Consider the following 25,522-nt stretch of genomic DNA (forward strand, 5'->3'; position numbering starts at 1 on the left):
AAAATTTGTCAAAAGAAAAAAAACCGAAATTTATATTGCTACTACTGTGTTGGAAATTTTAGATTTTTTTGGTCTTTGTGATAAAGTCATTAGTATTACTTTAGATAATGCCTCTGCTAATTTAAATGCTATTAATTTGTTAGAACCTAGACTTTGTTCTATTAGTAAATATGTTTTTCATGTTAGATGTGCCGCGCATATATTAAATTTGGTTGTTAGTGACGGTGTGAAATTATTTGAAAATAGTTGTGATAAAATTGATAATGCTTGTTTTTACATTTTTCATATGAATAGTAATAGTAGAATTAATTAATTTAAAGAACTTTGTAATGCATTTAAACTTCCCTTTAGAAAAGTTCCGAAGCATTAAAAACTAGATGGAATTCCTTTTATAATATGCTTGAAGTTGCTTATGCATATAGGCAACCTATTACTACGCTATTTAATAATCATAATGCTTATCCTGAATTTAAAATTAATGATAGTGATTGGGATGAAGTAAATGAACTTAGAATATTTTTGAAATCATTTTATGATGCTACTAAAATATTTTCTGGAATATATTATCCTACTATTTCTGAAATTTTAATACACATATGTGAGATTTCATCTATTTTTTCTGAATATAAAACAAATACTTTATTCACCTCTGCTATTGAAGTTATGATTATAAAATTTAAAAAATATTTTTTTCCTATTCCTCAAATTTATTTAACTGCACTTCTTTTCAACCCCGAATATAAAGAATATGGTGCAAAAGCTTTAGTTGAATGCATTTATCAGAATTTAGATATTCAACCTGAAGAAGAACCTGATTTGGTAACATGTCAAAATAGTATAAAATACTTTGCAAAAGAAATGTATGATAAATATGCATTCTTAGATAATGTTGAAAATCCTCAAACGTCTACGAATCAAGTAGGTGCTCATGGACGAGTGAAACATAAACTTGATTTTGACTCTTCTAATAAATCTGAATTTGTTAAATATCTTGAACATGGTACAGATGATATTACAAACGATAATGGTATACCGAAACTATTGAACTGGTGGAGGAATCGTGGAGCTGAATATTCAAAACTTAGTAGGATGGTGAAGGATGTGCTTGCAATTCAAGGATCATCAGTAGCTTCGGAGGCAGCTTTCAGCGCGGCAAGATTTCAAATTGGAGACCACAGATATTCGTTAGCAGAAGACAGCCTGGAGATATCAGTGTTATTTAGAGACTGGATAAATGCTGAGCGTGAAATCAAGGACTTCCAAAGTTAGATAGTCAATTTGAACTTTTCATAGATTCAGCTATTGGATGTGGTAGTGATGATGACATCGAAATTCAAGATCGTCAACGAGCTTTACCAAGACCAGAAGTTGATCACAATCAATCCCTAGCTGAGTTAGAAAGAGGATTTACGGGACTATACAACTATTAGTATTACATTCGAGACATAGTTGAAACAGAACCCTTCCTAGAAGGTGGCTGCGTAAGCTATGTACTCTACTAATAGTTGTAAATTGAAATTGTAATTTGTTACAAATTTAAATAAATTAAATTGATATTTTTTAATTTTTGTAATTGTTTTATCCTTATTTTAATTTACTTTTTTAAAATTACAAATTTTATTCATTTAATATTTACAAGATACAAGTTATAAATATAACTTATAAAATAAATATTAATGAATATAAGTAATAACTTATAAAGTATAAACTTCAAAAGATTTAAATTTTGAAAACTTTATTAGATTACTTGCAAACTTAACAATAATCAAAAAAATTAATAAAATATCTTTAAAATAAACTTAAGTTAAAAATTATAGTATAAATTTAAAAACTATAAATTTATACTTAAAAAATAAAAAAAATTATATTTTCGTAATTTAAAAAATATCGTCCCGTTCCATCCTGGTCCGTTCCGGTTCATTCCGGTTCCGTCCCGGTATATAGTGGAACGGGACGGAACCGATGAACCATCCCGGTAATTCCGGTCCGGTTCATCCCGGTACCGGTCAAAATTCCAGTCAACGGATTCCGGTCCGGTCCGGTACCGGTTCATTCCGGTCCGGTGACCCGGTTCCGGTCTGTTGACCAGTCTTAGTCCCCAGTCATTCAAAGCCACTCTTGTTTAGCTACTTTTTGAGCATTCATAATCTCAGTCCATTCTCTATTTGAGTCACAATCTATTGGAACTACGTTTGACCTGATTCCTACTTCAACGGGATACGTAGGCGTCATAAGGGCTCGGTCATCTTTACCATAAGATATTCAAATTTTTAAAATAGAAACTGGGGCAAAAGTTTTTGAAGAGATCTCCAAATTTTTTATAAAGGAGATAATACAAGATTATATACCCTAAACCCTAAACCCTCAGCGATTTTGAAGCCCAACGATCAGCGATTTTGAAGCCCGCCACCACTTACTCCGGAAAACATCAATTATTGAGCTCAGGACGAACCCGAGAACAACAATCAAAGCTTCAGTTGTGTCCTCTCCGACCCACAACGTAATCTGGTCGGTAACCACATAACTCCAATAACCTTAGTTTTAGTATAATTTTTTTTCTTCAAATTATGAGTTTATTGGATGTTAGATTTATATATTATGATTCTTTAGTTAATTTGTTCATTGTGGTTGTTTAATGTTATTCTTACTTTATTATTTGCTGAAATTTATTGTTAAATTATTATTTTGGTGGTGGTATTATTATTCTTTGGTGACATTTTGATTTAATTTATCTTTAATTTTATGGTCTTTAAATATAGTTTTTTGGTCCATTGTTGTATTTAGATTAATTTTGTGTAATTGGTAAATTTTCTCAATGAGTCATATCTTTAGCATTCAGTTAGTATTTGTAGGTTATACTGTTTCATTTTACATTTTTTTTATTTATATTTGTTGACTATAACTCTTGAATTGATTTTGAATTATCCTCTGCATTTATTGTCATTTTAGTTCTTGTTTTTGTTGATTTATTTTGGTATTATTATGCAGTTTTTGTTGTTTTTTATTAATGTTATTATTAATAATTATATTCATTTGTTTACTAAATACATTGTTTTCCTTACGGTTGCACATTGTTTGTCTCCTTTCTTTATAGTTTATTTTTTTCTTCTTCACCGTTTGTGGACCAATACTTTAGTAAGTTGTTTGAACTTTCCAGCCATATGCCTAGTCTTTTTTTTTACTCTGTTACAAATGTCTCTCTGATTTATATCTTTACCAAGTTTTATATTCCTTACATAATATGCATTGTTTATTGAAATTGGCCGAAAAAACTCTCCGTCAATTTTGGAGGCCTTTTCATTTTAAAAGACGAAAATTTAATTTAAATTTATATATATTAGCTGTTAGAATTGGCCGATGAATAAATTACCATCGATTTCCAAGGCCTCCCATGTTCATAAAACGGATTTTATTTTAAATTTATTATTTGGTTTATTCAATTTTAATCATATTTATTCTTTACTAACACTTTTATTAAGTGTGTTTACATGTACCCAAGACTTGCTTCCTTGAAGCTATTCAAAGAGCTCGACTTATATTTTTATTCATTATTTTTATATATCGATGTTACGCAAACCTTAGGCCGATAATTATTATTTTATTTTATTGTGTATATTGCATGTTTATTATATTTGTACATTATTTTATTCTCCTCCTCAATTTGAAAAAATGAACTCAGTCGGGAACCAAAGTTGTGAATTTCGAAGGGTGCCTAACCCCTTCCCTTCTGAATAGTTTGAACCCCTTACCTAGAATCAAATTGGTTTCGTAAACATTTCTTTTAGGTTAATTAATTAATTGGTTTCCTAGTTTTCCTAAAAAAAAAGGTGGCGACTCCCTTTAATCCTTTTAAACTCATTTTACCCCTTTTAACCCTTTTTAAATCTTTCAAAATTCTTTTAACCAATTCTTTTTTTAATTGAATCACCGTGACGTTGCTCCCATTTAAAGGATGTCAACAGTAAATATTATTAGCGGATATGTACTTTTGGCGGTAATTAATTTCTTTATATATGTCCTTAAAGTTTGAAGAAACCTTACCCCTAGAACAAGAATCAGGTTCTTGTAGGTTGATTTACAAACAGAACACGGAAACTTGAAGCTAAAACCTTCCTCAATCAAGGAAGGTAAAACCTCAATTTATTTATTCAAATATGATGAGTTATGATTACAACTCAATAACCAATAACCTCACCACAATAACTCTCGATTAACTATAATCGATTAACTCTACTTTCCAAGAGGCCAAACCCACCTCTAGTTACAAACCTCACCAAATCTAACTGTATAAGAAGCCAAACACACTTCTTGTACAACAAAACTAAAACAATGATTCTAACTACGAATCAAAGCAATTTTCTTACCCGAAAACTTCCAACTCTAGAACTTCTCGAAATCTGTAATTATTTATTTTTGAACTCGCAGGCTTTTACGTATTGATTTGCTTTCGCTTTCTTGATTTTGGACTGATGTAAAAGTCTTGACTTTCTCTTCTGCGCTTGATCTCCTTTTATAAGTTTCTCATTGTGTCCTTATCATATAAGGTAAGGAAGTTACAATTGTAGATAAACAAGGAGTACTAATTTTACCTTTAATTGTACAATCCTTTTTCTACAGAACTTCCTAATTCAAATTACCATAAACGTATTAAAGTTTCCTTATTTGTTTCAACTTGCACTTTTGTCGGCATGAAACACGAACTGCTTTCTACACATTTAGACAACTTTGGACTTCAATTAATTTTTGTTAACAGCTACACGTTTGTATGTTTTTCTTGACCTTATTGTATGCATGTATATGCATTTTTACAGTGTCTATCATCAAAACACACAACTTGTAGAACTATCATATTCCCCCTTTTTGATGATGGAAAATCTGTGTGTACCTGTGTGTAATGCATATATAATATCTTCCCCCTTTTGACAAATAAAAAAGAGTCAAGCAACCACAGTAGTAATATATAGATACCACAACATAATGTCAAAAATACATCAACGTTTTAAGCTCAATTGTTGAGCCCCACAAAAAAATTGTTTAAAAAAACAAGACAAGATAGCACCACATAGTCAATAATCCACAAAAATAGAAGAACTAGGTTCACACTTAGTACGATTAAGAGAAAGATTGACTAGATTTTCAAGGATGGGAGAAGGTGGAAGCAAGAATATCAAGAACTCTATCAACCCTTGCATTGTTGGCAAGCTGCTGTTGCACCAACTTATCCTTCAGAGGACCAATCTCAGCATGAGAAGTGTGAAGCTCAACACGCAAAGTTCGATCCTCCATTTCAAGAATAGCAGTTTTATCTTCTGCAGTTTTGAGTTCCCTAAGTAATTGAGCAACAGGACCAGATGGACGTGGAGAAGCATTTAAAACCTGCTCCGGTTCAATGGAAAAACCACAATCGACAAGAATTGCTTGAGTAAACATGTCTACACGAGTCAATGACCGTCCTTCTCCTAGTGGCACCTCGAATGCAGTAAACACTTTGGTGAGAAGATTTTCGAATGCCAGCTGATGAGAACCAAGTTGAGGATCATCAATTCGAGCGAAGTGTTTGATAATTAGTGTGGTCCAATAAATATGTTCTTTACACTCAAGAGCATTCATGAGTCCCATATCCCTTGGAGAAGCAATATGACGCTTATAACCCCTAGGTAATACCCCTTTATGCACTATTTCAAATAGAAGCTTGTGAACTTGTCTCATTACTCCTTTTAACACTGTTCGAGCCCTAAATGTAGCCCGTCCATGGGAGAACTTGGCCAGAAGACCAAAATGTTCATCAAAATTCCAATAATAGTCAATAATACCCACAGATGGTATTTGCGAAATCTCACCAAGCTTAGTAGAATAAAAAATGATCTCCACCCCTTTCACAGTAGATGTTACCACATCCCCATCCAACACCTTTAAGTTTGTGTAAAAATCTACAACTTCATGTTCATAAATCAGATTAGGTTCAAGAAATAAATCTTCCCACCCCTAAAACCGTAGTAATTCACGCACACATTTGACTATGTCTGTTTATAGGATATCAGGATGAAAGGTTCTACCCCTAAGCACAGTTTTAGTCTGAAAATACTTTTGCTTACCAATTTTAAGAAATTTCTCCATGTTCCTTTTGACCAATTTTGACTTAGATTGGGGGGTTTCAGAGGGTTTAGATTCAGATCTATCATCAGACTCAGAGTCAAGATTTACAAGACAAATTGGCAAGTGAACAAGAGACTTACCCAGACGACGATGCTTCACACTGGAAGTTGCACCACCTGTCATCTTTCCTATACTAGCACTTCTAGTGACGGGCTTGCGAGGAGGTTGTTGTTTGAAGGCGATATGTTTGCAAGGCCGTTTTGTTTTCTGGGGATGCAAGATATTAAGAAGAGTATTGTCACTGTCTTGTTCAGTTGCGTGTGGATGTGGTGGTGGAGGAAGAGTAGAAGTGATTGGGGTTATAGGTTTTGAGATGGTAGTGGGGATATATTTTGGGAAATGGGTTTCTGTGGGATGGTGGAGGAGGTGTAGATATGATAGGGGAGAGGGGTTTCCGTAAGGATGATGGTGGTGAGAGAGAATGATGAACATTTGGATCTTAGGTCAGAGGGGGTGACGGAGAAGGGGTAAAAGTTTCATCGCCGGCATATGGTGATTGGCCGCAGTAATCAATGGTGGGTGTATCTTGAAGGGGCGAGGTGAGAGATGTTTTTGTGGAGGGACTTATTTCCCCCTGAAACTGTGCATCATCCGATCAGTTTTATTCGTCGGAATAGGCAACGAGGGGATGAGCCATAGTAATGGATTTCTGAGGTTTCTTGGAAGATGAAACATGACTATAGTGTTCTTTTGGGGAAGAATTGGGTTTTTTGAGGCGTTTTAGTAATTTTGGTGTTCTGACACTTGAGAGGAAATTTGAAATGGCGGTTGAAGTTCTCTATAGGGGATGACGAATGGAGAGAGAAAGTGATTCTTTTAAGTGATAATTTTCCCGCGCTTAATGATCAGTGTTGTAGAGAAAAAAAATGTGAATCAAGTTCTTATGTAATTTTGATAATAAACAAAGTCAGCTATATAGTGTATTGTATGGAAAACATATCGTGCGGGTGAAGATGTATACCTGATATCCTGAGAGCCTAGTGAGTTAGTACTCTTGTGTCATATCCTTGTTGAACTTAATCGGTCTTGAAAAATAAGTCCTAGAGAGAGTCGATTTTTCTGGAATGGTTCTCTTCCTAGTGCTTTAGTGAAAATATCAGCAACTTAGTCCTCAGTTGTGCAGAATGTCATCACTATGAACTCCTTTTCAACATTATCTCGAAGAAAGTGATGTCTAATATCTATGTGTTTGGTACGCTTGTGTTGAACTGGATTCTTAGCCATATTCATAGCACTGATATTATCACATCGGATGGGGATACAACTAGTTTTTATACCAAAATCCTCAAGCTGCTGTTTTATCCAACGAAGTTGGGCACAACAAGAAGCAGTTGCGACGTACTATGCCTTATCAGTGGATAAAGCAACTGAATTTTGCTTTCTAGTCGCCTAGGATACTAAGCAAGGTCCTAAGAAGTGTGTCATTCCCGATGTGATTTTTCTATCTACCATATGACATGCACAATTTGCATCAACGAACCCTACTAGATCGAATGAGTTTCTAGTTGGATACCAAAGAACCAGGTTTATTGTTCCTTTCAGATATCACAGAATTCTTTTAATAGCCTTTAGGTGAGATTCATTAGGACAAGACTGAAAACGTGCACATAAGCCATCACTGAACACAATATCAGGTCTGCTGGCAGTGAGATATAGGTGTGATCCAATCATCCTTCTGTATCTAGTGTCATTTACTGGTGAACCTGGTTCATCTTTATAAAGCCTTGTTGTTGTACCAATGGGTGTGTCATTTGTCTTGGCTTCATTCATATTGTATTTCTTCAGTAGTTCCTTGATGTATTTCTGTTGATGAATTGATGTACCTGTTGGGGTCTGTTTAATTTGGAGTCCTAAAAAGAAGTTTAGTTTACCCATCATACTCATCTCAAATTCACTACTCATTAGTTGAGCAAACTCCACCCCAAGTGCGTCATTGGTTCTTCCAAATATGATATCATGTACATAAACCTGAATGATGAATAGATCTTCACCTTGTTTTCGAAGAAACAATGTATTATCAATTTTCCCTCTAGTGTACCCTTGTGTGAGGAGGAAGTGGACAATTGATCATACCATGCTATTGGTGCTTGCTTCAGCCCATAAAGTGTTTTATCTAGTTTGTATATGTACTCAGGGTACTCGGTGTTTTCAAAATTGGGAGGTTGTTTCACATATACCTCTTCTTGTAGGTAACCACTTAAAAAGGCACTTTTGACGTCCATCAGATAGAGTTTGAATTCCATATGAGCGGCATATGCTATCAATATTCTAATTGCATCAAATCTTGCCACGGGTGCGAAGATTTCATCATAGTCTATCCCCTCTTCTTGGTTATACCCCTGTACAACTAGCCTGGCTTTGTTGTGTATGATTTGTCCTTGTTCATCAAGCTTATTCCTAAAGACCAACCTTGTTCCTATCATTGTTCTATTTTGGGGTTTTGGAACCAGGTTCCATACTCTGCTTCGTTCAAACTGACTTAGTTCCTCTTGCATAACACTAATCCAGTCAGAATATGATAATGCCTCTTTTATATTTTTTGGCTCAATCAGAGATACATAGGAATAAAAAGCACACATATTGCGTAATTTGGATCTGGTAGAAATACCTGAATTTAGAGGAGTACGAATATTTTGTAGAGGATGTGAATTTTGATGCTTCCAACTATGAGTTTGGATGTTGGCAGATTCTGCAGACGCAGTAGGACTTGTTTCTGCAGTATACTCATCTTCTATTTAAGGTGTTTTATGAGGGGATATGGTTTTTTCTTCCCATTTTTGGTTCTGATGACTTTGAACTGATGACTTCATTGTGTTCATCTTCTAAATTACCTTCGATTTCACTATTACCTTCATAAAAATGACATGCGCACTTTCCTCTACACGGTTCGTTCTTTTGTTAAGAACCTTGTATGCTTTGCTTTGTGAAGATTAACCAAGTAAGATTCCTTCATCGCTTTTGGCATCAAATTTTCCTAGGTTATCCTTGTCATTGTTGTGTACAAAGCATACATATCCAAAGTCCCAAAGATGTGCCAAATTTGATTTTCTCCCTTTTAATAATTCATATGGTGCTTTGTTTAATTCTGATTTGATCATGCATCTATTATGAGATAGCATCCTGTGTTTACTGCTTCAGCACAATAAGATTTCAGATGTTTTCTTGAGATCAACATTGTTCTTATGATATCTTCCAGTGTTCTATTTTCCGTTCAACTACACCGTTTTGTTGTGGTGTTCTAGGTGCTGAAAAGTTATGCTCGATTCCGTTCGAGATGCAGAATTGGAAGAATTGTGAGTTTTCAAATTCTAGTCCATGATCAGATTGAATGCAAATTATTTCTTTGCTAAATTTCTTCTGTACCAACTTTGCAAAGGTTTCAAACATGGTGAACGTTTCATCCTTTGTTGCAAGAAACAATGTCCATGTGAATCTTTATTAGTCATCGACTATTACATACATATCTTTTACCACCTTTGCTTTATACACGCATTGGTCCACATAAATCCTTGTGAAGCAACTTGAATGGTTTGGTAGTACTGTTTGCCAACTTTTGTTTGAATGATGATCTTACCTGTTTTCCTTGAATGCAGATTCCACATACTTTTTCATTGCTGAAATTCTTGGCTGGTAGTACCTTAACAAGGTCCTTAGATATGAGTTTGTTTATTGTTGACATGCTTATATGTCCCATTCTTTTGTGCCAGAGCATAGAGCAATCGGAGATTGCACTCAGGCACTTGAGAGTGTCTTCTTGAGACTCCACGATATTTGTTTTATACACTTCTTATGTCTCCTACTTAGCAGAACCAGTTTCCCAGACACTAAATTTGTTACCCTGTATTCTTTATTTGTAAAGAGCACGTTGTTTCCTTTGTCGCATATCTGAGACACACTAAGTAGATTGTGTTGCAGACCATTCACATAGTATACATTGTCAATTGCATGAGTATCCATAGGCCCAACCTGTCGAATTCCCTGAATTTCACCACTTTTTCCATTACCAAAATCCACATTTCCTCTTTTGAAGTTTTTCAGTGAGAGAAATTTACTTTTATCTCCAGTCATATGTCTGGAGCATGTACTGTCCAAGTACCATTGCTTTTACTTCCTTCTCACTAATCCCTGCAGTTAATTTCAGGGGTTAGTTTTTGGTACCCAAATCCACTTTGATCTCTGCTTAAAAAACGGATGAGTAAGATTTTTCCTAGCCCATCTGGGAAGTTGTTTGCCTGTAGGGATTTGTATTTGTTCAGTGACTTTCTCATGATGAGGTTTTCTTAGAGAGTTTAGATTATTTTTATGAGCAGCCGATTTTCTATGACAATCATAACTCCTATGCCCTACCAGTCCACAGTGCATACATAGACAGTCTATGTTGGGATTTTTTGCTTGAAAATTAGTTTTATCAAAATCTATTCCATGTCTCTTAGAAGATCGATTCCTGTGAATGTTATCGAGCAATATGGAGGACCTGGTCCATCTTATGCCATTCTTTGCTTCAGCTTTATTCAAGTGAAGTTCTTTGGTTAACTCTTCATTCTTTTTACTCACTGATTCTAAGTTTTTGCTTAATTCAATATTTTTAGACAGTAGGTGTTGATTTTGTTTTTCAAGCTTTTTATTTTCTTATCTTAGTGAGGCATAGTCTTCCATTATCAGCTCTCTTTTTGAGTCTGTTGTTTTATATACATCAATAAGGGTGTAAAGTAAAAATCCTAGCTCCCTTTTTGAGTAAGAGTTTAGATTGTCTTGTATGTGATGAAGAATGACCTTTTCATACATGTCTTCTTCTTCTTCTTTAGCTTCTTCAGAGTCTAATCCATCCATAAGAGCTAGTATGGTTTCTTGGGATCTATAGGTGTCCTTTTCTTCTTTTGTCTCCATGGCCAGTAAGGAGAGAAAGTCATATTCATCAAACTGTTCTAATGCAAGAAGTGATTTGTTTTCTGTCTTACCATCATCAAATGAGTTTCCCATTGCTGCGAAGGCTCTCTTCATTGAAAGATATGCTTCTTGAGTCGTCATTCTTCTGTTTGAAGGAATGGACTTATCTTTCTTGATATCTTTTCCCTTCTCTGAAATTGTTCTTTTCTTCTCCAAAGCCTAGAGTGGACAAAATTTCATGAAGTGATCTGGGCTTCCACACTTATGACAGACTTGATCTTTAGTGTTTTCATTGGCTTTCTGAGATCTTTTCTTTTGGAATGTTTGTCCTTTTTTTAGCATTATAGTGAACCTTTTGGTAATAAGCGCAATATTTTCATCCTCGAAGTCTTCTAGTGCAGTAGCCTTTAGAACAAGGTTCCTTTCCTTTCTCTTGCCTCTAATTTCTTTTTCTTGGTTTTTCTTGAGTTCGTATGTAATGAAATTTCCAATTAGTTCATCCATAGCCAGTGAATCTAAGTCGCGAGGTTCAGCGATAGCTTTGACTTTGCTTTCCCACGCCTCAAGAAGGAAACTTAAGATTTCCCTTACTGCCTTTCCATTGGGAACTGTCTCTCCCAAGGAATACATCTCATTAATGATTGAAGTGAACCTGGTGTACATGTCTTGTATAGTCTCGCCGTCTGCCATTCTAAACAATTCATATCGTGTATTTAAGTTATTGATTTTGGACTTCTTAACTTCTGTTGTCCTTCATGATCTATTTGTAGTGTTTCCCACATGGCTTTAGCATCTTGACATGGCGAGATTTTATTGTATTCATCTGGGCCTATACCAAAAATCAGGATTTTCTTGGCTTTGGCATTGTTTTGAATTACGAGTTTGTCTGTAGCATCCCATTCCTTTCTCTCCTTTGGGATTTTGGTGATTCCATCAATGGCAGTTTTCATAGGTTTAGTTGGTCTGTCCAGGATGACTCCCCATAGAATAGGGTTTTTGCTGATGAGATGATCTATCATGCGATTTTTCCACCATCCATAGTACTTTCCATTAAACAGTGGTGGTCGTGTCTGTGAAGCTTCCTTTTGTGGGGTAGGTGGTGCTGCCATTGAGTCTTTTTAAGGTATAAATATTTTAACGAAAAGACATGTTCTGATACCAAATAAAGCAACGTTACCCCTAGAACAAGAACCAGGTTTTTGTAGGTTGATTTACAAATAGAACACGAAAACTTGAAGCTAAAACCTTCCTTAATCAAAGAAGGAAAAACCTCGTTTTATTTATTCAAATATGATGGCTTATGATTACAACTCAATAACCAATAGCCTCACCACAACAACTATCGATTAACTATAATCGACTAACTCTAATCTTCAAGAGGCCAAACCCACCTCTTGTTACAAACCTCACCAAATCTAACTCTACAAGAAGCTAAACTCACTTCTTGTACAACAAAACTAAAATAATAACTCTAACTACGAATCAAGGCAATTTTCTTACTCGAAAACTTCTAACTCTAGAACTTCTCAAAATATGTAATTATTTGATTTTAAACTCGCAGGCTTTTATGTATTGATTTGCTTTGGCTTTCTTGATTTTTGAATGATGTAAAAGTCTTGACTTTCTCTTCTGAGCGTGATCTCTTTTTATAAGCTTCTCCTTGTGTACTTATCATAAAAGGTAAGGAAGTTACAATTGTAGATAAACAAGAAGCACTACTTTTACCTTTAATTGTACAATTCTTTTTCTGCAGAACTTCCTAATTCAAATTACCATAAATGTATTAAAGTTTCCTTATTTGTTTCAACTTGCACTTTCATCGGCATGAAACATGGACTGATTTCTACACGTTTAGACAACTTTGGACATCAATTAATTGTTGTCAACACGTACAAGTTTGTAGGCTTTTCTTGACCCTGCCTGTATGTATGTATATGCATTTTTATAGTGTCTATCATCAAAACACACAAGCTGTACAAGTTGTAGAACTATCAAAGTCGTTATCGACATTGGTTCTAATGACACTTAACTACTGCCGGTAAAACATCAGTACTGTCTATTAATGTCAATATATTTATTGCCACACAGTTGTTTTTGTTGTAGTGATACTTGATTAGAAATTAAATTTGGAGTGCACACTAATTAAATTTGTGGAATATAATTTTGCATTTTTTTGGATAAATTTTAGGAATCACATAGTTTTAATATGAAATTACAAACTATCCATCTTTAGTTTATAATTAATCTCTTTAAAAGTAACACAAATCGAATATAGTAATATGTAGCTCAGACACATAAAAAGTGTATCTCGGATACACTATAACATAAATCAGATACATAACATGTATCTAATCCATTAAATATTAGCTTTGATACATAATTGTAACTCAAATGCATTAAAAACTAACTCAAATATATTAGAATATAAACCGGATAGATTAAAAACTAGCTCAGATATATTATAAAATAAATTGGATACATCAAATATTGGCTCAGACACATTAAAGAATCTTTTTAGAGGTATTTGGAAATAGAAGGGGATATTGAAATAAGAGAAACATAAGACGTGTGAATTTCGGTGATTTTTTAGTCTGCTTTTTTGTGCTTGAAGTCAGTATGCAGAGATAATTTTCCTCAAGGGGGTTCAAGAAGATAAGTAAGCATGGTAATAGCGTTTAAAATAAGCGGATTGATAGGAGCGACATATATAATTTCAAATTAAATCATATTGTAATCATTTAAAATTTATTAAATATAAATTTATAAAATGATCCAGATTATATTGAATTCATAATTATATTAACCCAAATAAATATTGTGGATTGATATAATTGAGTTAAATATTTAAGTCCAATAAATATGAATTTAATTAAAGTCTAAATTAATGGATTTTAGCTACATTGGATGAACCCAATTTGTTAAACCCAATCACATCTCATTCTAGAGCCCAACTTGGCTCCACGTGTGCAGATGATGTGGCATGTCAAGTCAAATAAGAAAACCAATAGAATCATGACATGTGTCAAAGATGACAAGCCCGCTCCATAAAGACTAAATGTCATGTCACTTAAATCTGATTGGCTGAACGGAATCCTATTCCAATCGCAACTCCTCCATTCGAAAACTATAAATAGGGGTCCTCATAATTCAGAAAAGACACAGAAAATTCTAAACAAGAAGCTAGATAAACTCCATGGTACAAACGTCATTTAATTCTCTACAAATCTACAAGTTTAAGAATTCAAGCATTCAAGTTCAAGAAAGATCAACATTAAGACCACCGAATTCAAGAGCAAGCTCGAAGCCCTTAAATTCAAATAAAAGTCAAGATCAAGATAAAGTTCAAGTTCAAGTTCATCATAGATTCAAGAACAAGCTTTAAAGCCCTTTAATTTATATTTGAAAAGGCGAATTCAGAGGAATTATAGAGATTGTAACACTCGCATTTGATTTAATAAAATCGATTATTGCTATAATTTTTTGTTCTTGATTATTGTTTCCTCGACGCGAATTTTATTGTCTACAAATTCTGGCACGCCCAATGGAACAATCTTTACCTCTCATCTCAACTTTTCAAACGTTAAAGAATATCGAGATGAGTTCCATGAACAAAAATTCTCGATCAACCGCCTTTAAGGTCACTAGCTTCAAGTTCTCTACTAAAGTTGAAGACATTTTTGGAGTTACCTTTGGAGTTTTGGAGTAGTTACGAGAAGCAAGGCTTCTACACTAGGGCAATAAATGCTTCAAGTGTCGTCTGCATCAACTCCTGTTTTTGGGTCTTCGACTCCAAAAGGAGCAAGTTCCTCCACAAATGCTCTAGAAGGAGGAAGTAGTGTTGCTGAAAAGATCAAGAAGGCATTGGCTCGACTTGAGCAATCTGGTTCCAAGAACTCTACATCAAGGGAGAACTGTGATTCAACTTATGAATCATCTCCACGTATATCATGTAACGTGAGTCCACTGAAAATTAACTTACGCGAAAATCCATGTTACTCTCCTGCATCTCCGATGATCGTGCAAACGATGGTGACTGATGCTTCCTCTCCTGAGGAATAACTCGCAAATCTGACAAAGTTGGTTGAAGGATTGACGAAGCATGTACAACAGCAAGAATCTCGAATTGACAAGTTGATGGACAGGATAGAAAGACTTTTAGGTGGAGATGTGAGCCATGCACCTGGAAAGGGAATTGAAGTTCAAGAAATCGAAGATCCTGCTAAGAAAGGCCCGTTTGTTAAAGAGATGCCACTTTCTTCTAAAGGAATGATCCTTCTCGATCGCTTGAAGGAGTTTATTGAATGCACTATCAAATATGAGTATGAAGTCTCCACCAAGTTTTCTCATATGTACGCTAATACATACACTGCTAGGATTGATAACTTTAAAATGCCTACTGGTTATCAACCTCCCAAATTTCAACAATTTGAGGGAAAACAAAATTCGAAACAACATGTCGCGCACTTCGTGGAGACATGTAATAATGCTGGAACATATGAAGACTATCTTGTCAAACAGTTTGTCCGCTCTCTAAAAGGAAATGCCTTTGATTGGTACACAGATCTCAAACCTAACTCTATTGATAGTTGGGAGAAACTAGAACATGAGTTTCTCAATCGCTTCTATAGCACAAGGCGCACGGTGAGCATGGTAGAATTCACAAATAATCGCCAAAGGAAGGATGAACCGGTCATAGATTTCATAAATCGATGGAGGAACGCGAGCCTAAATTGCAAGGACAGGCTTAGTGAAGCTTCTGCAATCGAAATGTGTATTCAATGAATGCACTGGGAGCTTCTTTACATCTTGCAAGGAATAAGACCAAAATCTTTCGAGGATTTAACTACTCGCGCTTATGATGTGGAGTTGAGCATGTCATGTGCCGGAAAAGATATGACTATTGTCCATGATCCTCGCAAAGGAAGGGACAAGCAGGAACCCAAGAGAAGGAGCAAGTTTCTGCGCAGAAATGACAACAAAGAATCCATGAGTGTAAATGTGTCACCCGCAAAGTTCACCACGAATGAGGGCGTAAAACAAAATGTGAGAACGACTTTCCAAGCACGTTCAAATAAAAAATCGACGCTAAGGAAGATGCAAGGAAAAAAGTATCCCTTCTTGGATTCTGACGTTTCTAAAATTTTTGATGAATTGCTTGAGTTAAAGCTCATTGACTTGCCAGAGATGAAGCGACCTGATGAAGCTGGAAAAACTGATGGCCCAAATTATTGCAAGTATCACAGACTTGTGAGTCATCCTCTTACAAAATGTTTTGTCTTTAAGGATAGGGTGATGCGATTGGTTAACCAAAATAAAATTATCCTTGATGATGAGAAGGCTAGTTATAACCAGATCTCTATCACGTTTGGGTCACTGGATCCGGTCCAAATATATATCTCTGAAAAGCATGAAGAAGAGCCAGTAGACCAGGACGTTGATATAGATGGTGATGAGGGTTGGATTGTTGTAACTAGGCGAAGACGCAACAAGTCAAGCTTACGAAAAAAGTTATCCGAGCAATCGTTTAGAGGAAAAATGGTGAAGAAATCAGGGAAGCAAAAATCAATCAAGCACCCCAAAAGGGCAAAGGTTGAAGTGCATCACTACCCAAAACCTGGACGTCTTGTGACTCTAGAGGAATTCTTGCCTAAGCTCGTTCGACACAAAGTCTACTCAAAATGTCGAGGCATCATGTTTTAATGCGGATAAAGAACAAAAAATGAAGGTGTCTCCTACTGTAAAAGAAGGAACAACGAGTGAATCCTCACCAAAAGTGTCTCCTAGGGAAGAAAAAAAACAAGGGAAATCTCAGAAATGATATCTCTTTCATCTTCTGAAAAATCTATTGAACTTTCTTCCCAAGAAGCACATGTCTGTGATAAATCACATTTACAGATATAACGATCTTCTATTTGGTGAAACACTACACAGTTGTCCATTGTATATGGTGGGTCATGTGCTAGAGAAGAAGATAAATAGAATCTTAATAGATGAAGGATTTGGAGTCAACATTTTGCCTATCCGCATATTGAAGGTACTTGGCATCACGACTGGGGAACTTAGTGAAAGTCGTCTGTTGATACAAGGATTTAATCAAGGCGGGCAGAGGTACATAGACTCTATTAAATTAGAAATCCACATGGAAGATTTGCGATCAAGCGCATGGATGCATGTGATTGACGCAAAGACATCATACAATATATTACTTGGCAGGCCTTGAGTACATGAGAGTAGAATTGTCTCATCTTCTTACTATCAATGTTTGAAATAACTTAAAGGTGGAATTGAAAGAAAGATAGTTGCAGATGATAATCCTTTCACTTAAGTGGAGACACACTTTTCGGATGCAAAATTCTATTAGAGAAGTTATGTTATTAAAGGGGTCTAATCCAATGACATCAAATCAATCAAGATTGATAAGATCATAAGCAAAAGAATATATGCAGCTATCGAAAAGCTGAAAATTGACACTAAAGACTCTTGTTCCATTCTTAATGAAATAAAGATCCTCTCTTCAAAGAAGAAGCTGACTTCTAGGCTTTGCTATGTTCCAAAAGCAAAGAAAGAAGAAGATCAACCATCTAACCTTAAAGAAAATGCATTGAGAGAGCTAACTCTTCCTATCAGACGAATTGATGCAATAAACTTGTCTTCAGAGTTGCCAGAAAAGTCAGTCACTCAAGATCAAGTGCTAGATATGGCTCTCCCTACAAAACGCACAAGAGAAGGTTTTGATCCCAATGCCAACAAGTTATTTGTGAAGGCAAAATACAAACTTAGTGATCCATCACTGCTAGGGAAACTTTCACAAGAAGATACAACTAGGAAAGCGCGTGAAGGCCTAGGTTATAGCCAACTGCCGCCAATTCGTATTTCCATGAGAAAGGCCAGTAATAATCATATAACTTTTAAAGATGATGTCACTGCTCCCAATAAAAGGCCTTCCGTCTTTGATCGACTTGGTGAACGACAACAAGAATTTCTGTGTTTGAGAGGTTAGGTCCTCTGAAGAAGAATAACAAGAACCTGAGAAGTTATGTCAAAGTTACAACGCCTACTTCACATTTAATTCGAAAGAATTTCAGAAGTTTGATTCCTTCTAGGATGAGGCGACGAGTGGAACTTGTGGTTTCCTGTAAAGAGGAACTCAAGGCAAAGGTTCATAATGTGGTTTACACCAAAGAGCACGAGGAAGATGAAGAAAGTGTAGGTTCCTCAAATCATGTTACAATCTAAAATGAGTATGATTCTTTGCCTCAAAAGAATATTGAGGAAGAGGTAGAACATATTGTCTCGTGTTGTCATATATCGGTCAATGACAATGATCCCGTGGAATAGGAAGATGCTAAAGATGCTCCACCAGAACTTGAAAAAGGAGTAAAGATCACAATAGATCCTTTGAAGGAAGTTAACCTTGGCACTGATGAAGACCTAAAGCAAACTTGTCGCTTATATAAATATACTGAAAGAGTATAGAGATGTCTTCGCTTGGAGTTATAAAGAAATGCCTGCATTGAATCCTAGAGTAGCGGTCCGTCAATTGGAAGTCAAAAATGGTTCTCATCCTGTTAAACAAGCTCAAAGATGTTAGACCAGACTTGATTCCATTGATAGAAAATGAAGTTAACAAACTCATTGAGGTACGCTTTATTCGTGAGGTCAAATATCCTACATGGATTTCAAGTATTGTTCTTGTGGGGAAGAAGAATGGTCAAATTCAAGTTTGCGTTGACTTTAGAGATCTCAATAATGCATGACCTAAAGATGAGTTTCCTCTTCCCATTCTAGAGTTGATGATTGATGCCACCACTGGTTATGAGGCAATGTCATTCATGGATGGTTCTTCTGGATATAATCAAATCCTCATGTCACTAAAAGATGAAGAACTCACTGCATTTTACATGCCAAAATGTATTTATTGCTACAAAGTGATACCATTTGGTTTAAAGAATGTTGGCGCCACATATCAAAGGGCTATGCAAAATATCTTTGATAACTTGCTCCATAAAAATGTTGAATGTTATGTTGATGATTTGGTGGTAAAGTCGAGGAAGAAGAGTGATCATTTGAAAGACATAAGGATGGTATTTGAGTTACTCCGAAGATATCAACTAAGGATGAATCCATTGAAATGTGCCTTCGGAGTTACTTTCGGCAAGTTCCTTGGCTTTATTGTGAGACATCGAGGAATTGAAATTTATCAAGCCAAAGTCGATGCAATATCAAAGATGCCTGAACCTCGAGATATTCATGAGTTAAAAAGTCTCTAAGGAAAGTTAGCCTAATTGAGAAGGTTCATCTCAAATCTAGCGGGGAGATGTCAACCATTCAGTCATCTCATGAAGAAAGGTGCTCCTTTTAATTGGGACCAAACATGTAGCAAAGCCTTTAAAAGTATCAAATCGTATTTAGCGAAACCTCCGGTTTTGGCAGCCCCTATACCTGGAAAACCATTGATACTCTACATTGCAGCACAAGAAAGGTCTGTAGGAGCCCTGTTAGCTCAAGAGAATAGTGAAGGCAAAGAAAATGCTCTTTATTACTTAAGTAGAACGATGACGCCAAATGAGCTAAATTATTCGCCAATTGAAAATTTATGCTTGGCACTGGTCTTCTCAATTCAAAAGATGAAGCATTATCAAGCTCATGTTGTCCACCTTATTTCTAGAGCAAATCCCATCAAGTTTGTTATGTCAAAACCTGTCCTTAGTGACCGACTAGCAAGATGGTACCTCCAATTCCAACAATTTGAGATTGTGTACATCCCTCAAAAATCCGTGAAGGGACAAGCACTAGCGGATTTCTTCGCAGACCATCCTATACCAAATGATTGGGAATTAATTGATGAGTTTCCTGATGAAGATGTGATGTTAATTGAAGTTCAACCTCCTTGGAAAATGTACTTTGATGGGGCTGCACATCGCGGCGGAGCTGGCGTTGGTGTAGTGTTCATCACTTCACAAGAAGAGATTCTACCATTCTCTTTTACTCTAAAACAATGTTGCTCCAATAATGTCGCTGAATATCAAGCACTGATACTTGAACTTGAAATGGCCGTTGACATGAAACAATTACATTACAGGTCTTTGGTGACTCTGAATTGGTGATTAATCAACTCTTAAGAAGTTATGAGGTAAAAAATCCTGAATTGCGCTCTTATTATGATTATGCTCAAAAGTTGATAAGATGGCTTGGGGATGTAACCCTTCAACATGTGCGTAGAATAGAGAATAAAAAAGCTGATGCATTGGCTACTCTAGCTTCAACTCTAACCCTTCCTGATCAAACACAAGTAACTGTCTGTCAAAAATGGATAGTACCACCGTCAAATGAGGAAGAATATATTGAAAATGAGTTGAACATATCATCGCCATTGTTGAAGCCGCGAAGGAAGATTGGAGACAATCCATCATTGACTACCTATGTTATGGGATACTTCCAGAAAATCCAAGAAGAAGAACTGATATACATCATCGTGCACCTCGTTTCCTTTACTACAAGGACATATTATATAGGAGATCATTTGAGGTATGTTATTACGATGTTTGGGAGAGGAAGAAGTGATTCAAGATCTGCAAGAAGCACAATCAGGAGTATGTGGATCACATCAATCTGGACCAAAACTTCACTTTCACATAAAGAGGATGGGGTATTACTGGCCAACCATGGTGAAAGATTGCTTATATTACGCCAGGAGGTGCGATGCTTGTCAATTTCATGTGAATTTAATTCATCACCCACCCGAAGTATTACACCCAACTATCACATCTTGGCCATTTGACGCTTGGGGACTGGATATTGTAGGACCATTACCAAAGTCTTCCGGTGGATACTTGTACATCTTGGCTGCAACTAATTACTTTTCAAAATGGGTTGAAGTTGTCTCTCTTAAAGAGGTGAAGAAAGAGAATGTTGCAAATTTTATCCGAGTAAATATTAACTATCGCTTTGGCATCCCTCGCTATATAATAACAGACAATGGCAAACCATTTGATAACAATTTAATGAACAAGATTTGTGATCTTTTTTACTCTAAGCAGCGTAAATCTTCTATGTACCATGCTGCTGCTAATGCTCTTGTTGAAGCATTCAATAAGACTCTATGCAACCTGCTCAATAAAGTTGTCTCCAAATCCAAACGGGATTGGCATGAAAAAATGGAAGAAGCTTTGTGGGCATATAGTACAACATATCGCACACAACTCAAGCAACACCATATTCACTTGCTTTTGGACTTGAAGCAGTCCTGCCACTCGAGCGTCAAATACCCTCCTTAAGACTTTCTATTCAAGAAGGGCTCACTGAGGAAGAAAATGCTCAATTGCGTCTTGCTGAGTTAGAAGCACTTGATGAAAAGAGGTTAGAATCCCAATAAAACCTTGAATGTTATCAAGCTCGTCTATCTCGTGCTTTTAATAAGAAGGTTCGCTTGAGGTGCTTTCAAGTTGGAGATCAAGTTCTGGCGGTAAGAACACCCATCATTACTTCGCACAAGTCTGGGGGTAAATTTACCTCAAATTTGGATGGATCATATGTCGTACAAGAAACATATTCAAATGGTGCTTACAAGCTTGTTGATGCTGAAGGCTTAAGGATCGGTCTTATGAATGTCAAATTCCTAAAGAGATACTATCTTTGAAGTAAGATGATGCTCCTTAAGGTACGAGCCTAAACTGCATGTCACTCCTAGCCCGCAAGGGTATAAACTGTGTACGGCACAACCACAAAACAAAATCACTCAAATCCCCAGAACTACGTTGTGACTTGATCCTCTTCATTGAGGTACGTAGGCGCTTAGAACCATATCCTAAGTTCAGTTGCATGAGTGTCAAAAAAAAATGTTCCCACTTGATCTATTGCATGAAAGTTAAAGCGATATATATTTTATTTTATCTTTTGTCTCATCAAACTTTAGACTTGCACGAAGTATTGATGGGTCAATGGAGGGGGCAAACATTTATAAAATATTAGTCTCTTATTAGTACAGTTGAAGTCTTTAAATTAGATCAAGTATGAAAAGTGAAGTCTTTATATTCTTCGAGTTTATTATTTGAAGTACCCAAACCATCCAAGTATACAAGTTGAAGTATTCAAATCCTCTAAGTATAAAGGTAAGACTTCAAGTATGTAAGTAGAAGTCTTCAAAGTCTTCAAATGTGCATGCAATAGAATTTCATGACTTAAGGTGGGCGATATTTGTCCTTTTGCACCTTAAGCTAGAGTTTCAATGAGTGTATACTTAAAAGGATCTTTAAAATTTTCATGCCTTAAGGTGGACAAGATTTGTCCCTTTGCACCTTAGGTTGGCCTTTTGACTGGTGTATATTTACAAGGATCTTTAAATTTTCATGCCTTAAGGTGGACAATATTAGTCCCTTTGCACCTTAAGCTAGCTTGTTGTGATTTTATCCTTCAACGAATCCTTAAATTTCTATGCCTTAAGGTGGTCAAACTTGTCCCTTTGCACCTTAAGCTAGAGTTCCACGAATTTATCTTTACAGGATCTTTAAATTTTCATGTCTTGAGGTGGACAATATCTGCCCCTTTGCACCTTAAACTGGTCTTTTCATGGATTATCCTGCCTCAAGTTGGATAAGTATTAGAGACCTTGTAACACCTTGAGTTTATTTTCAAGGTGGGAGAGTTACACGGTATTCTAGTAAAGCTTCAAGTTGGTTAAGCATTCCAGACCTTGTAACTCCTTGAGTTTATTTTCAAGGCGGGAGCGTTACATGGTATCCTATTAAAGCTTCAAGTTGGTTAAGCATTCAGGACCTTGTAACACTTTGAGTTTATTTTCAAGGCGGGAGCGTTACACGGTATTCCATTAAAGCTTCAAGTTGGTTAAGCATTCAAGACCTTGTAACACCTTGAGTTTATTTTCAAGGAGGGAGCGTTACACGGTATCCTATTAAAGCTTCAAGTTGGTCAAGCATTCGGGATCTTGTAACACCTTGAGTTTATTTTCAAGGCGGGAGCGTTACACGGTGTCCTATTAAAGCTTCAAGTTGGTCAAGCATTCGGGACCTTGTAACACCTTGAGTTTATTTTCAAGGTGGGAGCTTTACACGGTATTCTAGTAAAGCTTCAAGTTGGTTAAACATTCGGTACCTTGTAACACCTTGAGTTTATTTTCAAGGTGGGAGCGTATACGGTATTCTAGTAAAGCTTCAAGTTGGTTAAGCATTTCGGACCTTGTAACAACTTGAGTTTATTTTCAAGGCGGGAGCGTTACACGGTATTCTAGTAAAGCTTCAAGTTGGTTAAGCATTCAAGATCTTGTAACACCTTGAGTTTATTTTCAAGGCGGGAGCTTTACACGGTATTCTAGTAAAGCTTCAAGTTGGTTAAGAATTCGGGACCTTGTAACACCTTGAGTTTATTTTCAAAGCGGGTGAGTTTTACGGTATTCTATAACTTCATGGTTAAAAACTTGGGACCTTGTAACACCTTGAGTTTGTTTTCAAGGCGAGAGCGTTACACGGCATTCTAGTGAAGTTTCAAATTGGTTAAGCATTCGGGGTCATGGAACACCTTGACAATATTATTTTTCTTAAGGCATGAACGTTAAAAACATTTTTATGTGATAAATTTTTCCATTATGTAGCCTCCGTAAAATATAAAATTTCTTTTGTTGATCTACAAAAAAAAAGAGGAGGAAAATACAAGTGAAGGAGAGATTGTTACCCGTCAAGATGTTTGAGACCCGGAAGGTATTAAATCTTGAATCTTGGATGTGTTGTAGACCATTATGTCTAGATTCGGAATCCTCTAGAGGATTGTGATTTCGTTGTTCCTACGTCAAGACGCGAGATATTTAGTAAGTCACACAAATCTGAAAATTTTTAGCATGGCAGAATCTAGAGCTAACTTCAAAAAATCATCTAGAAAGATTTGAAGGTATTAAATTTTCAATTTTGGATATGTTAGAGATCGAAAAGTCTAGTTTCTGTAAAATCAAATGGTTTATGATTTTGATTTTTTTAAAAAATGAGATATGAATTTTCTACGAATGACATGTCAGGCTGTATAAAAAAGTGACGAATTTTTAGCATGACAGAATCTAGGGCTAACTTTAAAAAATCATCTAGAAAGATTCTGAAGGTATTAAATTTTGAATTTTGGATATGTTAGATATCGAAAAATCTAGTTTCTGCAAAATCAAACGGTTCATGATTTTGATTTTTCTACAATGAGATATGAATTTTCTACGATGGACATGTCAGGCTGTAAAAAAAAAGTGACGAATTTTTAGCATGACAGAATCTAGAGTTAACTTCAAAAAATCATCTAGAAAGATTCTAAAAGTATTAAATTTTGAATTTTAGATATGTTAGAGATCAAAAAGTCTAGTTTCTGTAAAATCAAATGGTTCATGATTTTGATTTTTCTACAATGAGATATGAATTTTCTACGACGGACATGTTAGGCTGTAAAAAAAGTGACGAATTTTTAGCATGACAGAATCTAGAGTTAACTTCAAAAAATCATCTAAAAATATTTTGAAGGTAATTAATTTAGAATTTTGGATATGTTAGAGATCTAAAAGTCTAGTTTATGAAAAATCAAACGGCTCATGATTTCGATTTTTCTACAATGAGATATTGATTTTGATTTTTCTACAGTGAGATATGAATTTTCTACGACAGACATGTCAAGCTGTAAAAAAGTGACGAAAATAAATAAAAAAGGAAGAAAATTACCTTGAGTATGCCCTTTTCGTCGTAGGCTCACAATCTGTAATTGAAGATAAAATTATGGAGACAATCTATCTATTTATAAATGTCATGTGGTGGGATAAAATCCTTCTCCCAGTTCAATTACAATTTCTTTTTGGTTTGAGCAAAAAACTATATATATATATATGAGAGAATGAAATTGAGTAGGATTACAATTGTCACTTAAATCTGATTGCTGAACGGAATATTATTTCAATCGCAACTCCTCTATTCTAAAACTATAAATAGAGGTCCTCATAATTCACAAAAGAGACAGAAAATTCTAAAGAAGAAGCTAGAGAAACTCCATGGTACAAACGTCACTTAATTCTCTACAAAGCTACAAGTTTAAGAATTCAAGCATTCAATTTCAAGAACGATCAAAATTAAGACCACCGAATTTAAGAAGAAGATCAAGATAAAGTTCAAGTTCAAGTTCATCATAGATTCAAGTTTGAAAAGGCGAATTCGGAGAAATTATAGAGATTGTAACACTCGCATTTGAAATAATAAATTCGATTGTTGCTATAGTTTTTCGTTCTTGATTATTGTTTTCTCGACACGAATTTTATTGTCTACACTTATATAAACATCTAAATAAAATTCAACTTTACCTCAACCCCAACAATAAAACTGAAAAATTGTGTGTTTAATAAAATAATAAAATGAGTACAAGAAAAATGCATTTTTGAAAATTTTGAAAAATTAAGACAATAAATTATAGGCAAAAGCTAACCTCATGATCATAGTGCAATAATTTG

At 35.5% G+C, this 25,522-nt stretch overlaps 1 long non-coding RNA gene across 1 annotated transcript; it reads right to left on the reverse strand.

Moving 5' to 3' along the window:
• Window positions 1–827: 827 nt before the first annotated feature.
• Window positions 828–24,740, reverse strand: LOC138347232 (uncharacterized). The gene is made up of 2 exons (XR_011220006.1): window positions 23,731–24,740; window positions 828–1,200 (listed from the first exon to the last, which is right to left on the reverse strand). It is a non-coding gene; the product is annotated as an uncharacterized lncRNA (long non-coding RNA).
• Window positions 24,741–25,522: the final 782 nt, after the last annotated feature.

This window comes from Solanum lycopersicum, chromosome 3 (assembly GCF_036512215.1).
Source record: "Solanum lycopersicum chromosome 3, SLM_r2.1".
In the NCBI taxonomy this organism is placed as follows: Eukaryota; Viridiplantae; Streptophyta; class Magnoliopsida; order Solanales; family Solanaceae; genus Solanum; species Solanum lycopersicum.